At 36.1% G+C, this 12,113-nt stretch overlaps 1 protein-coding gene across 6 annotated transcripts in view; it reads right to left on the bottom strand.

Annotated features, from left to right (window-relative positions):
* The window catches only part of LOC117420888 (zinc finger and BTB domain-containing protein 7C-like), a 95,404-nt gene that overhangs the window by 26,243 nt on the left and 57,048 nt on the right, over positions 1 to 12,113 (bottom strand). Inside the window, exons 3-4 of one of the 6 annotated variants that reach the window (XM_058994249.1) lie at positions 3,666 to 3,737; positions 2,230 to 2,329 (exon numbers count right to left, since the gene is read on the bottom strand). The gene's annotated coding sequence lies outside the window, so the exon portion shown is untranslated. Of the gene's footprint in view, positions 1 to 2,229; positions 2,330 to 3,665; positions 3,738 to 9,043; positions 9,216 to 12,113 lie in introns of those variants that run through there. The other 5 variants (XM_058994266.1, XM_058994240.1, XM_058994236.1 and 2 more) reach the window with 5 other exon arrangements.

Genomic DNA, 12,113 nt, shown 5'->3' with positions numbered 1-12,113 from the left:
CACACAGCTGCTCTTGCCTCCTGTCTGGAAAAGGACACTGCAAAATGGCTGGCATACTGACCAAACAAACCTTTAACTATGGTTATGGTGGCACCCTGGTGCCATAATTAGAATATGATTATTTAATTCAACTGTCATTCAACTGTTATTCTTCATCCAGTATTTGTTTTTTGTCTTTACCTGCCAGGTATAGTATAGTAGAACCAAGAAGCTAATTTGATTATTTCAAGCTTATGCTGGAATGAAGCTACTGGATAATAAAATTCCACTAGGAGGTACCAAATGCCCTTAACAAACTTTATTGCACTGTATACCATGACAACTGCAGAGCAAAGTATTATAAAGCAGAGTGAAAGTAAAAATGTGTGACTATTTGTGAAACAGTCACAATATATATATGCATGCAATAAGGCCAGACAGGGTATACTGGAACCTTGCTCGACCAATCACTTTGCTTGTTTTATGTTCCATTGCCAGCCCTGGATTATGAATATATATATATATATATATATATATATATATATATATATATATATATATATATATATATATCATTCATAAACTTGAATGACTACAATATGGTAGGAATAAGTCACAGGATTTTCTTTTTTTTGTTGTTGTGTTGGTAAACTGTTTACAGATACATAATGGACCCGTTCATAGTTCATAGAACCTCATGTACTCAAACCAGGGAGCCACGTTTGTATACTTTGTATGTCGGTTCTGAATGCTCAACCTAGGTTATATGAAAACTCTGTACCACGTTTTCCAGAGTAGGTTGATTTTAAAAAATGTTAACATTAGTTTTGGGTAACTGTTTGATATCATCATGGTGCTTTGTCAAGTTCATAGAGACATGGACGTTTTCCCCACCATATTATTGTGCTCAGCCAGTTTTAAATACATGGGCTAAATGCATTAACTAATAATGAAACAGAATCTACCTATTATGGGACTTCTCTCACAGTTGAGGATAAATCAATTGTTCCACATTAAACTACTCCACTGTATGCTCTCTCTTTTGATTTCTATATTTGTATTTCTAACTCAAGGACTATCTGTTTATTAATACACATATCTAATGATTCCATAAATTGTTTGAGAAGGTGTGGGATCCTGTAATTAAACTCTATTGCATGTTTCTGTAACTCATTTAGCAAGTCCCTTAGGAGTCTTAACCAAGACCGCAAACCTCTTCCTGGCGGTACACAGGGTAAATAAACACAAAGCCCACTAAATACTGACTGGCAAAACAGCCATCACTCTTGATTGCTTCTTAAGTCTGGAACTCAGACCTGCTGCACGGTTACCCTCTGATAGAACTGTGAAGATCCTTGAGTTGTGAGAAGCACACTTGGCTCCTGGACAGAGCTGGGCACAGGTACAAGGTAGGCTCAGGGGAAACCTTTATCTGGGCACATGCCATGTATTAAACCTCAGTGTCGCGTTTCAGAGTTGGTCGACTAAAGGTTAAACCAATTGAGGCTGGTGGCCTCAGCTGAGCCCCTGTGGACCTCACCAAACACAATCACAATTCAGTACACAATTTAGTACAACCTTCCACAATTTTCAGTCTCTGCTTAAAAGGATACTCAGATCAGGTTGGAGATACAGCCGAGACCTAAAAACGAATATTCAATACACCTGGTGCACCTCAATGACAGCTATTTGGAAATAGTAGTAATCCTTGTACAAAAGTACTTTATCCTCAAATTATCTGTAGGCATTTGCCAAACAAAGCTGTGACTGCAAATGAATCCATTGATTTGTGGAATAATTTAACACAGATTTTGCATAATTTGGACTAACCTTTAATTCATAGAAATACAAAAAAATTAAAATAAATAGTACGATCTTGGACAAACATTTAGATGAGTCTTTATCAATGTCTTCGTGAAACATTGTTTAAAGTTATGACAGAACGTAGATGCCTTGTTTCTTGTATGAGCTCAACAAAAGCAAACAATTAAAATAAAGAGAAGACAACCAAAGGCATTAAAAGGGGAGGTATTAATCATTTACAACAGGAAAATAAAAACTTGAGGAAATGGCTTTCAACTAATCACATCATCCGCTTCAGACACAAAGCCCTTTTCCTTTTCTTGTTAGTTTGGTAAACTAACATTTTGACGCATTTAGCTTGTCCTTTCCAACATGTTAGTTTGGCAGATAACTACCGTTTTGGAACAGACTGGTTGTGATTGGTGTGTTTACAAAAGGAAGCACTACCTGCGACTACCTGCTGCTCACATGTGTTACTCCTGTTTGGATGTCCGTCTCTCGTTTCTGCACAGCTGCCAGTTTTCTTGTCTAATTGAGGCAGTTCTTTCTGTAACAGGAAAAGGAGAAAAAAAAGAGTAAAAACTGTGGAATCCCTCTATAACAGCCACCAAAGGGATGGAGTACAATATTCTGAAAAATATATTGTGATCTGGTTGGTCACAGTGATTCATTTTACTTTAAGTCACCCATAACTAAACACAAAAGTACATGCCAATAGTAATAGTTAGTGTGGGTGTGTGCGTGTGTGTGTATGTGTGTGTGTGCATGCATGCTCTATTCCTTGTGAATGCTGGGTGGTATTCACAGTAATTGTGTCCTCATTGCCCCCAATGTTTTAGTACACAAATCAGATATGATTTAGTTTTCTCAAAATATTCTCTTGCATAGAATTTACACTACTGTTGTGAATTCTACATCTGGTATAAATAGACTACAAGACACCTGCCAATTCAGAGATAAGAATTGTGGACAGTGCCAAGCACAGAATTGCACAGACTCCATAGGCAACAAACAAATAAAATACTCCCGTGTGGAGCAGGTGGATAGTTCCCCATTCATCATCCCAGCATGCCAAGGATTGCTGAAGAGGGGTGCTGATACAAACAGTAAGCTGAAGGCACCCCCAAAAAGTACCTTGACAGAAAAAGTAGGATGGCGTGAAATTCAACTTTTTTGCGCTGGAATCCTGTGGCAGGATGTAGCAAAAAAAAAAACAACAACAACAAAACTACCACACTAATTCCATTCATAGTGTAATTGGTGAGGCTTTTATATTTTACTTGAATGTTCCCTTTCTGGAAAGAACAGCTATAGCTCTCATTTTCCCATTTGCTCTAAAGTAAATTAGGAACAGTTCTCTTCAGCCCTAAAAAAAAATTCTTCCTTTGGGCAGGGATGGCACAGCTCTTAGCTAAGCTAGGTGCTTCACCCAGGCAACCATCGTTTGCAGCCATTCAACAGCCACTGGCATATTATCTTAGAATATAACATATATATATATATATATATATATATATATATATATATATATATATATATATATATAAAAGCTTATGTATACATTTTCAGGAAATATTTAGTAAAATAACATCTTTCCTGCTTTCAGTCCAAAAATGGAAATGAATATAATAATGCATTTAGTGCTGCTGCTGTAATAATATTTTATATATAAATGGTCCGTCTGTGTAAATATCAATAAAATTGTTGATTTTAGTAGCTGCCACATGCTTAAAAATTAACTCCTGATTGGCCAAAAGTAAAATGTACTCTGGAAAAAAGGGGTTCCTTGTTTCAGAAACTTCCTGCACACATGTGGAAACATAGGGACAACTACACACCGAGATAATCCAGGAATACGTTGAAAAGTGTTTTAAGTTTCTTACATTCTACATTTGTTAATTCACTCAAACCTCAACAAGAAAGCACTGTCAGGAAAATCCACCTTTCTTGAACTCCTTCAACAAGGAGAAAAAGATTTAGCCAATTTTGTCTGTTTCTCTACAAGTAGCACATACTTAAAATCATTTTTGCTAGTTAGGTTAGTCCAGATCAGTTCTGCAAATAAAAGGAGAGTGGAATAAAGTTAGGTCCTGTTCTTAAAGTCACAGTTATTCTCCTCTTTTACTGTACACTATACATATTAACTACACATTGTATTCCCACATAACATGAGTATACTACTTTGCCTCAATATTGACTATCCAGTTGTTACTCACAGCCAACTTTATGGGAAAACTATAGGACAACTTCATTCCAAACATTTGACTGCCATTCTACACCTCTTTTTGGTTTCTCTTGTCTTGCTACTGCCTGACTAGATTTGGAAGAGGCATCACCAGAATGGAGTTGAATTTTCCCCAAATTTAGCTGGTCTTGTCTTGCAACCATCTCCCGGTAATCGCAAACCTTGTACCCAGGTTTTTTTCTTACAAATTGCAACAAATCATTGGTTAAAAAAACAAACAAAAAAACACACATCTGAGTAAATGTACAAAAAGAGCCATATTAGAAAAGGGAGCAGCCACTAAAAGATATCTATGAAAACATAGCACCCACTTTTTACTAATGTTGCTAGTAGTTCCTGTTAAATTATTTTGTTCCTTCATACGTTAAATGTATAGTTTTTACACTTAAACTATTTACACTATTTTTTTATCATCTCTACCAAACAACAGGCAAGTTGGAGGTGTCTAGTTTGCTCATAGAATATGTTCCTTACAATGTAAAATTAAGTCTGCATATGAAAAGATGAGGATGCACTTTAAACACATATTTTTTACAGGTGAGAGGAAGGCAATTATTTGGGCCTGAACCTCTATACACAACAATGGTTTATAATGTTTTGTTCTTCTGCCAATTATTCTCCAGTGTTGGGTTATATTTGAGCATTAATATCAATGTTGAAGTTTTTCATTAAACCTGAATTATAGAGATCTTAAATCTGTGATACCAGTTCAGCCAATGTGTGGCTGAACTCATACTTAAAACATTTTTAAAAAATCTACTGACACAAAAGATATAGGACAGTATGTGAAAGAGCTCACCCCTGGAAAGCACCACCCAGTACTTGGAAACAGTCTATGTTACTTTTAATTAAGTCTTCTTTCCATACTGGCACCAAAGTTCATCATTTGCACCTTTTTTTCCAGAAGGGACTCCTCCCCACCTCCAATAGCCTGTAGTAAATTATGCAAAGGAAGCTTTGGATGGGAATTATTGGAACGCTCCGGGCTCCTCAAGGTCAATGTCTATCATTGCTCGCTTCTGGTTCAGCAGTAGTAGCAGTAGCAAACTCCTTGACTCTCAAGACGTGTATGTATGCAGAATTCACTATCTCCTTTCTCTCATACAGAAAGCCTTGTGTTCACTAATTCAAGGCCAACACCCACACCCCCACAGCACTCAATCTGCGGTTGCTGGGAAGTCATTACATGAACATACTGGAGAGAGAACTGCTTTGTGCTGACATTTTGAATTTGCCAGTTTTATTCCAATTGAAGGGGATGTGTGTGGGGGATTCTGAGGTCGATTGAACCCCACTAGGGAATTTGGGTCCCACTTTAATTTGGTATTGTTAACTTTCTAGGATAGAAGTACTGTACAGTTTTAGCTTAAACTGCTGTGCTGTTACAACATTTTCCAGGAGTGCTAACCAAAGCTTTAAAGGTGTTCACTTCTTTTTTTATGTAGAGATGTATGCAATTACTTAAAATACAACGATACATAATCTGCTGCATCATGTTACCATTGCTGTAGGTCACATGGTATGATTGCAACAAGACCATTAGCTAGAATGAGTTTAACTTAAATGATTAGGTACCAGGGACTTATTACTATAACTTGTAATGTTTACCATTGTCATAAACATATATGCATATTCCAAATGTAGGTATAAAATACAAGAAGCCAAAAATGCTCAGCAGGAGGAAATGGGACCAGTGATAACTTTGGTTAATGCATTATGTACTGCATAATATTCTTCTTTATTCTATTTTGTTATTACAGTTAGGAACATATGATATCGAATTACACTGCATTACCATTATAAACATTTACCATGATATTTTTGCACTTTTATATGCTTTTACTAGTTATACTACGCATTTACCATAGTTTACCCTGGTTTGCCATGTTTTTTAAATATGCTTTAGCAACTTCTCTGTGCTTTACAATGCTTACCTATGCTTTACCGTGTTTTCACTGTGCTTTAGTTCACTTTGCTCTGCTTTTACTATGGGAAACTTTTATAAAGGTATCAGACTTCCCATGGTAGCAACTTGTTTCTTGAAGAATACCTTCAGTAGGAATTTATATATTTACAATTCAAATCCTGAATGCTGAACAAGGACACCTTTTTCAGTGCTAACGGGTCATTCATAAGCTGGCAGTTTGTTCAGACACTGCACAGCTAGACCTAAATTTCATCTGCCTGCCACCTCTGCTTCCCCTCAGGCTTTCTAGCACCTACTAATTAATACGAGCCAGACTGGAAGGGCAGAGAGACCATGGGGCCGTCAATCACCCAGACCTAACAAGCTTGGGCAACAGAGACACTGACAGGGCACGGCAGATGCACAAAATTGATTGGTACATTATATGCTGCAACACAGGCATTTCGCAGTACCCAGCATTTAGGTATGAGTGTTTGAGCAATGAAGGTTGGCTACAAATAATGGTTCCCAAAACATTAACATGATGTGGTCCCAGTTGATCAAGCAACTCAAAGCAATTTATTCCAAATTGTAAGGAAAAACACCCAATAAAAGGTACCAAACCAGAAATAAAGAACTCAAAGTTTTAATTTAGGGGCTTGTGAGTAGCCTTAAACTATTTCTTAATAATTTAAGAATCATAATAGGTGGGTAATGGTGGGTAATCTAGCTAATACTGTACAAAATGAAAAACAACAGAACCAATAGAACCTGTTACTCTATAACCCAATAATTTTTAGGAATAACTGTATTGACTTTTAGCAGAAACTTTGCCAGAAAAAGACGTTCTTTAAATAGTTGTCAGTGAGGGGTATATAGATTAATGGGTGCTGCACAAGTTGAGGGCCACTGCTTTCAGTACATTTACTGTACCACAATAGTAGGCATATACCCTTATGAATGACTTTAAAAAAGAGAAAAAAACATACAGATTTTTTTCTTAGATAGTCAATAGTAATAGTAAGCAATTTTAGTAAAATATTTGTCACAAAACAAAATAATTGTGGTATAATACAGCATGTTATTGCAATACATAGTAAAAATGGTCCTCTGGTTCATTGTAATGAGTGTAGGGCAATTATTCACAAAACCATGAAAACTATACTTGCCACCAATGATCGTTTAGGCCAGTGAGATACTTTTTTTCTTAATTATGCATCATTCTAAATTAAATCATATGAAATTAATATGGTAAGCTTATTGCATAACATGTAGTGGAAAGGAATTTAATCTCTTGCAATGTCACAAATATACCTTAAATGTTATTTATAATTACCTCCTGTGTTTAAGGCAATTATAAAATGCGTATGAAATCTATTGTAAAGAAAAAAATAAAGAAAAGAAAAAGGGTTTGGCAAAAACACTCCTCCCACCCCCTCACCTTCTCAAAAAACCTGCCCCTCCCTATAGTCACCCAGCCCCAAAGCATGTGTATATAAAAAAAAAAAACTGGGCACAATTCATACTCACCAAACCTGTACTGTAGAGTAGCTATGGAGCAATACCACAAATAAACACACAAGCCCAGCTGGACACCTGTGAGTTCACTGCAAAACACTATTACTTTCTTAGAAAGATATGGAAGTGCCAGCCCAAGATTACTTTAAAGTTAGATTTAGCTGCAAAACAATGTAAAGACATTTTGTTGTGATTCCCTCAGACCTCTTGCTTATTAAATATGCTGGTACTTCTGACTAGACAATCAACTGCTCTCCAAATACAAAGCCAGACTGGCAGAGCAGTTTTTCAAGTACACAACTATTTCTTTTTTTAAATACTGAATTCTGGACAGGATTTCAGAGACAGTATCTGCCCGATAGCTTACAAATTATATTGCATTAATTATATTGCATGAAAGATGATTTCTAAAATGTCTACCATACATTAACAGGTATGTCACTAACACACATACCAGGCCACAGCTGTGAATTAGAGCTATCCGTATGACACAAAAGTTGATGACCATGTCATATATCAACAATATACATACAATACAATACAATACAGTACAGGATACGTAAAACAAGTTTCAAGACTATTGTATAAGTACAAGTATACTGTTGATATATGACATGGTCATATGTTAGGGGATTATCTAGACAGAAGGAAAAATGTAAGTGTGGCTTACTGTAGAGGTAGACGGGGTATGGACAGAGATACCCCTCTATCTCTCAACAGATTGCACATTCCCAAGATAAAAACAGAATCCCACAGACCACATTCATTTTTTTTGAAGGTTACAAAAACCATGGCCAAGCACATTTCTACCTTACAGGCAAAACCCTTTAAGTTAAAGTTCAGCATATCTTTACAAAATAAATAATTCTATAAACAAAAAACATTGTCAAAAAAAATAAAATATTGTCAGATGCCTATAGGTTTTTATTTTTTCTCTCCCTCGGTTTGTTGTCAGGGAATATGGTTGTATCCAGCATTGAGTAAAGATTATCATAAGGTTGCCATAATACAGTCTGTTACTGTATATTTAAATACCATTAACTTCAACTGTGTTGCGACACTTCTAATCAATTTGACTTCTTAAAGCACATTACTGTATAATGTTTAATCCTCCACTGTCTTCATAATTCAGACAACTGATTATACATCTCAAGGTAAAGCTTATACAAACTGGATGCAATGGAACAGAAATATCAGTAACCCTTTCCTGTATATATACTGTATATATACACACACACACACACACACACACACACACACACACACAAAGGATAACAATAAACACAGGCAGTTTATCAATTCAATTAGTGATATGCTGGACTATACAAGGTAATTTACACAAATATAAATTTAAAAAATCTGCTGAGCAAGCATGAGGACCCACTGTATAAATAATAATTTTGCAACCCTTCAAAGGTTCTGTGATTCTACACAGATAGCTGTACCGTGAATGTAAGAACACTTGGCACTGTACTAGGCCGAGTGAATCTCTAGCTCACAGGCAAAACCCTTCAAGTTAAAGTACAGCACAGCTTTAAAAAAATGAATATATAAACAAAACACATTGTCAACAAAAAGAAAACAGTGCTAACCTTTTATCAGAGGCCTGTCGGTTTCTATCTTCTCTCCCTCCGTCTGTTGTCAGGCAATATTGTTGTATCCTTCACAGCATGAAAGAGAAGTGCTTAACTTTGTGCTTGAGGTACTGCATTGTCACTGATTCATGTGAGGAAAATTCCTAGAGACGGTTATAAGAATTCACACCCACCCCTCCCTCTAAACCAAAAGTATTTGGCACAAATCCTCACAAGTCCACCTGTGCTTTTGAACAGTTAATAACACTCAGGCAAGTTAGGTTTTAAACCTGCAGCTCACACACTGACTTGGCAGTGTTGGACTGTGGGAAGACTCTCGTGGTCAGACCAAGATATTAGCGTCACAGCACTATAAAAGAATTTTAAAAAGACAACTTCAAATTATGTTTATTTGCAAGCTTTTTGGGTGCGTACATAAGCCAACCTGTTTGGCTTGTGCTAAATACAAGTATAAAATGACTTTGTAAATATTTGAGGAAGAAAAAAGTAATTTGATAATTTAGTGATTGCTTGATAATATGTGTATTAGTGCTATAACTGAAACTTGTATATGGCTAAAATCAAGTCACTGTTGTGATGTCAAAAAGTCCTAAATCTGACTTCACAAAAAAACAATGTGACATGAGAGGCCAAATAATGATGACAGACCAAAAAGTGAGGTTGTTTAAATGTACATATCTTTAAATGTATAAATGTACTCATAAGGGAAAGCTTTGTATGCCTGTGTGAGTGTCTCATTACAGTATGTTGGTTTAATAGCATGTGTGCAGCATATCATTAATGGGGGTGTTTGCTTCATTGATTAGAATTGTTGAGAAACAGGTTGGGCTTTGGAGTCATTGTGAATATTAAGGGTGTGGGGATGAACTTAATTTATTACAAAAAAAAAAAATACATTTAGATACCTTCTGCTATTATGAGTGGAGTAATTGTATGTAAAAATAATGTGATATCTTGTAACAATTGTAAGTTGCCCTGGATAAGGGAGTCTGCTAAGAAATAAATAATAATAATAATAATAATAATAATAATAATAATAATAATAATAATAATAATAATAATAATAATAATAATAATAAAACAGCTTTCCCTAAGGAAGCAACTCGGTAAACTCGGCTTTTTTTTGTGGTTGTTAAAATATCTTAAGCACTACTAAACATGTCCATTGCTGATTTTTCCTGTTTTGTACTTCTAATGATTTTTAAAGCTTGGATGTAAAACTTATGTACAATGTTAGAGACAAAAGTCACTGATTTCCACTTGCATGCAGATTTCACCCACACTTAACAGAAACCCAAACTAGACCCTTTTGTGCCTGGAAAAGAAGAATCGCTGGCTATTTTTCCTTATCAAGCGGTGGATTTAAATCCACCCCACGTAGCAGACAGACTGTATTTTGATAGTTTTTAAGTGGCCAGCTGGTAAATAACTGAACTGATGGGCTGTGATTTTCAAGTGCTTTTTGGCAAATTGCTTGTTTTTCTTAATGGCAATATTTACTCCTTCAGAAAGGGTTGAATGCCAGAAACAAGACCTTGCTAATATTGTGAGAGTTTCCTATTAATTGGCAGCATCTTTACAATAAGTATTCAGTTATCGCCCTATTATTTCAAAAAGTATGTGTGTATTATTATAATATACTTTTAAGTGCACATATTTTAACACAGGCACTGTACTGTACAGACCCTCTGATATAGTCTTCATTTGTAGGAGTCGAGGAAACATTGACATTTTCTTGGAATAAAAGAAATAGTCCAGATGGAATCTAATCATGCCAGAAAATGTTTGCCATGCATTCGACTTCATCTAGGACACTTGGGTTAACATCGCGGCTCTCAAGGTTTCAATTCCAACCGCTTGATGAGCTGTTTTTTTTGTGTAATGACTCGGTAGGGAGAATGGCCCCTTCAAAGTCACCAGCATTATTTCTTACCACACCTGTGGCTCAGAGTACAACAGCAAGCTACTGTAACCAAAGCCTATACAGTATACTGTTAACGTAAGGAATTATGTCAAGATGGCTTTAGGACAAAACATGTAAAAACTTTGTCATTCTAATCTTTTTAACAGCAATTTACAGAAAACTACAGTAGTATATGGTGGTTACATTTGATGTTTATAAGGTTTTTAATTAACATGCAAGTCTATTATCATTGCAACATTAGTGATCTGATGTTAATTCCAACCATTAGTTGTGTTAAATGTTGGTTTTTGTTTTCTCTCAAAGCCTGATCCTGTTGTACAGATGACAGATGTTCTTGCATATTAAATACTGAAAGTTGATATAGCTATATTGACACAATTTATCTTGCTAATATATACAGGGTAATCTTCAAGGCTGTTAGCCACTTTATAATGCAGCTCTGGGGAGAAAAAAAATCACAGCAGAGCAATGGGACTTACTGTATCAGGTGGAGGCACCAACACAATGGATAATGTATTCTAGGAGCATAGTATTTTAACAGGTTTATCCAGGACGATGGTCCAGTTACTGTACAAGTTTTCAAAAATGACTTTCAATCCATGACAAACACTGTCTTCATATGCTTTACTGAAAACTATAAGGTGCCCTCATAGCAGGCATATTAACCTAAAAGCATCACCTTGGCACAGAGACAATTTGCGATGAGGCGAGGCGAGGCAGCCCATTTGCTGAAGGGGGAGGTGTGACTGTGTGGGTTGTCCTGATAAATAGCCCAGAAAAGAATTATGAGAGGAGTGCAAGCAATAACACCAGTGAATAAATAATTCAAGGGTTTGGCGTGTAAAGCCCAGTTACAGGTCCTGTCCTGAACCCCCTCATATAGAGTGCTACCTGACAAGGAGGGACCAAGTGGAGCACCAGGGACCAAGTGGAGCTTTTAGAAAGAGCATTTTACAAGAATTAACATTTAGGTCTTGCTCCACTAACACCTTTGAGGCTATGCAGGTTAGGGCAATCTTAGCAAGAAATGGGAAAATCAGCTTCGAGCTTTACCCTGACTTTTTTTCCCTGCAAATGTTTAAACTTGAGGGAAATTGAATTGATTGAAGCTAATAATGTAAATTAAAGTTATGTACTCATATT

The sequence above is a fragment of the Acipenser ruthenus genome, chromosome 2, assembly GCF_902713425.1.
Source record: "Acipenser ruthenus chromosome 2, fAciRut3.2 maternal haplotype, whole genome shotgun sequence".
Classification (NCBI taxonomy): Eukaryota; Metazoa; Chordata; class Actinopteri; order Acipenseriformes; family Acipenseridae; genus Acipenser; species Acipenser ruthenus.
This window is presented reverse-complemented; position numbering and strand designations above follow the sequence as displayed.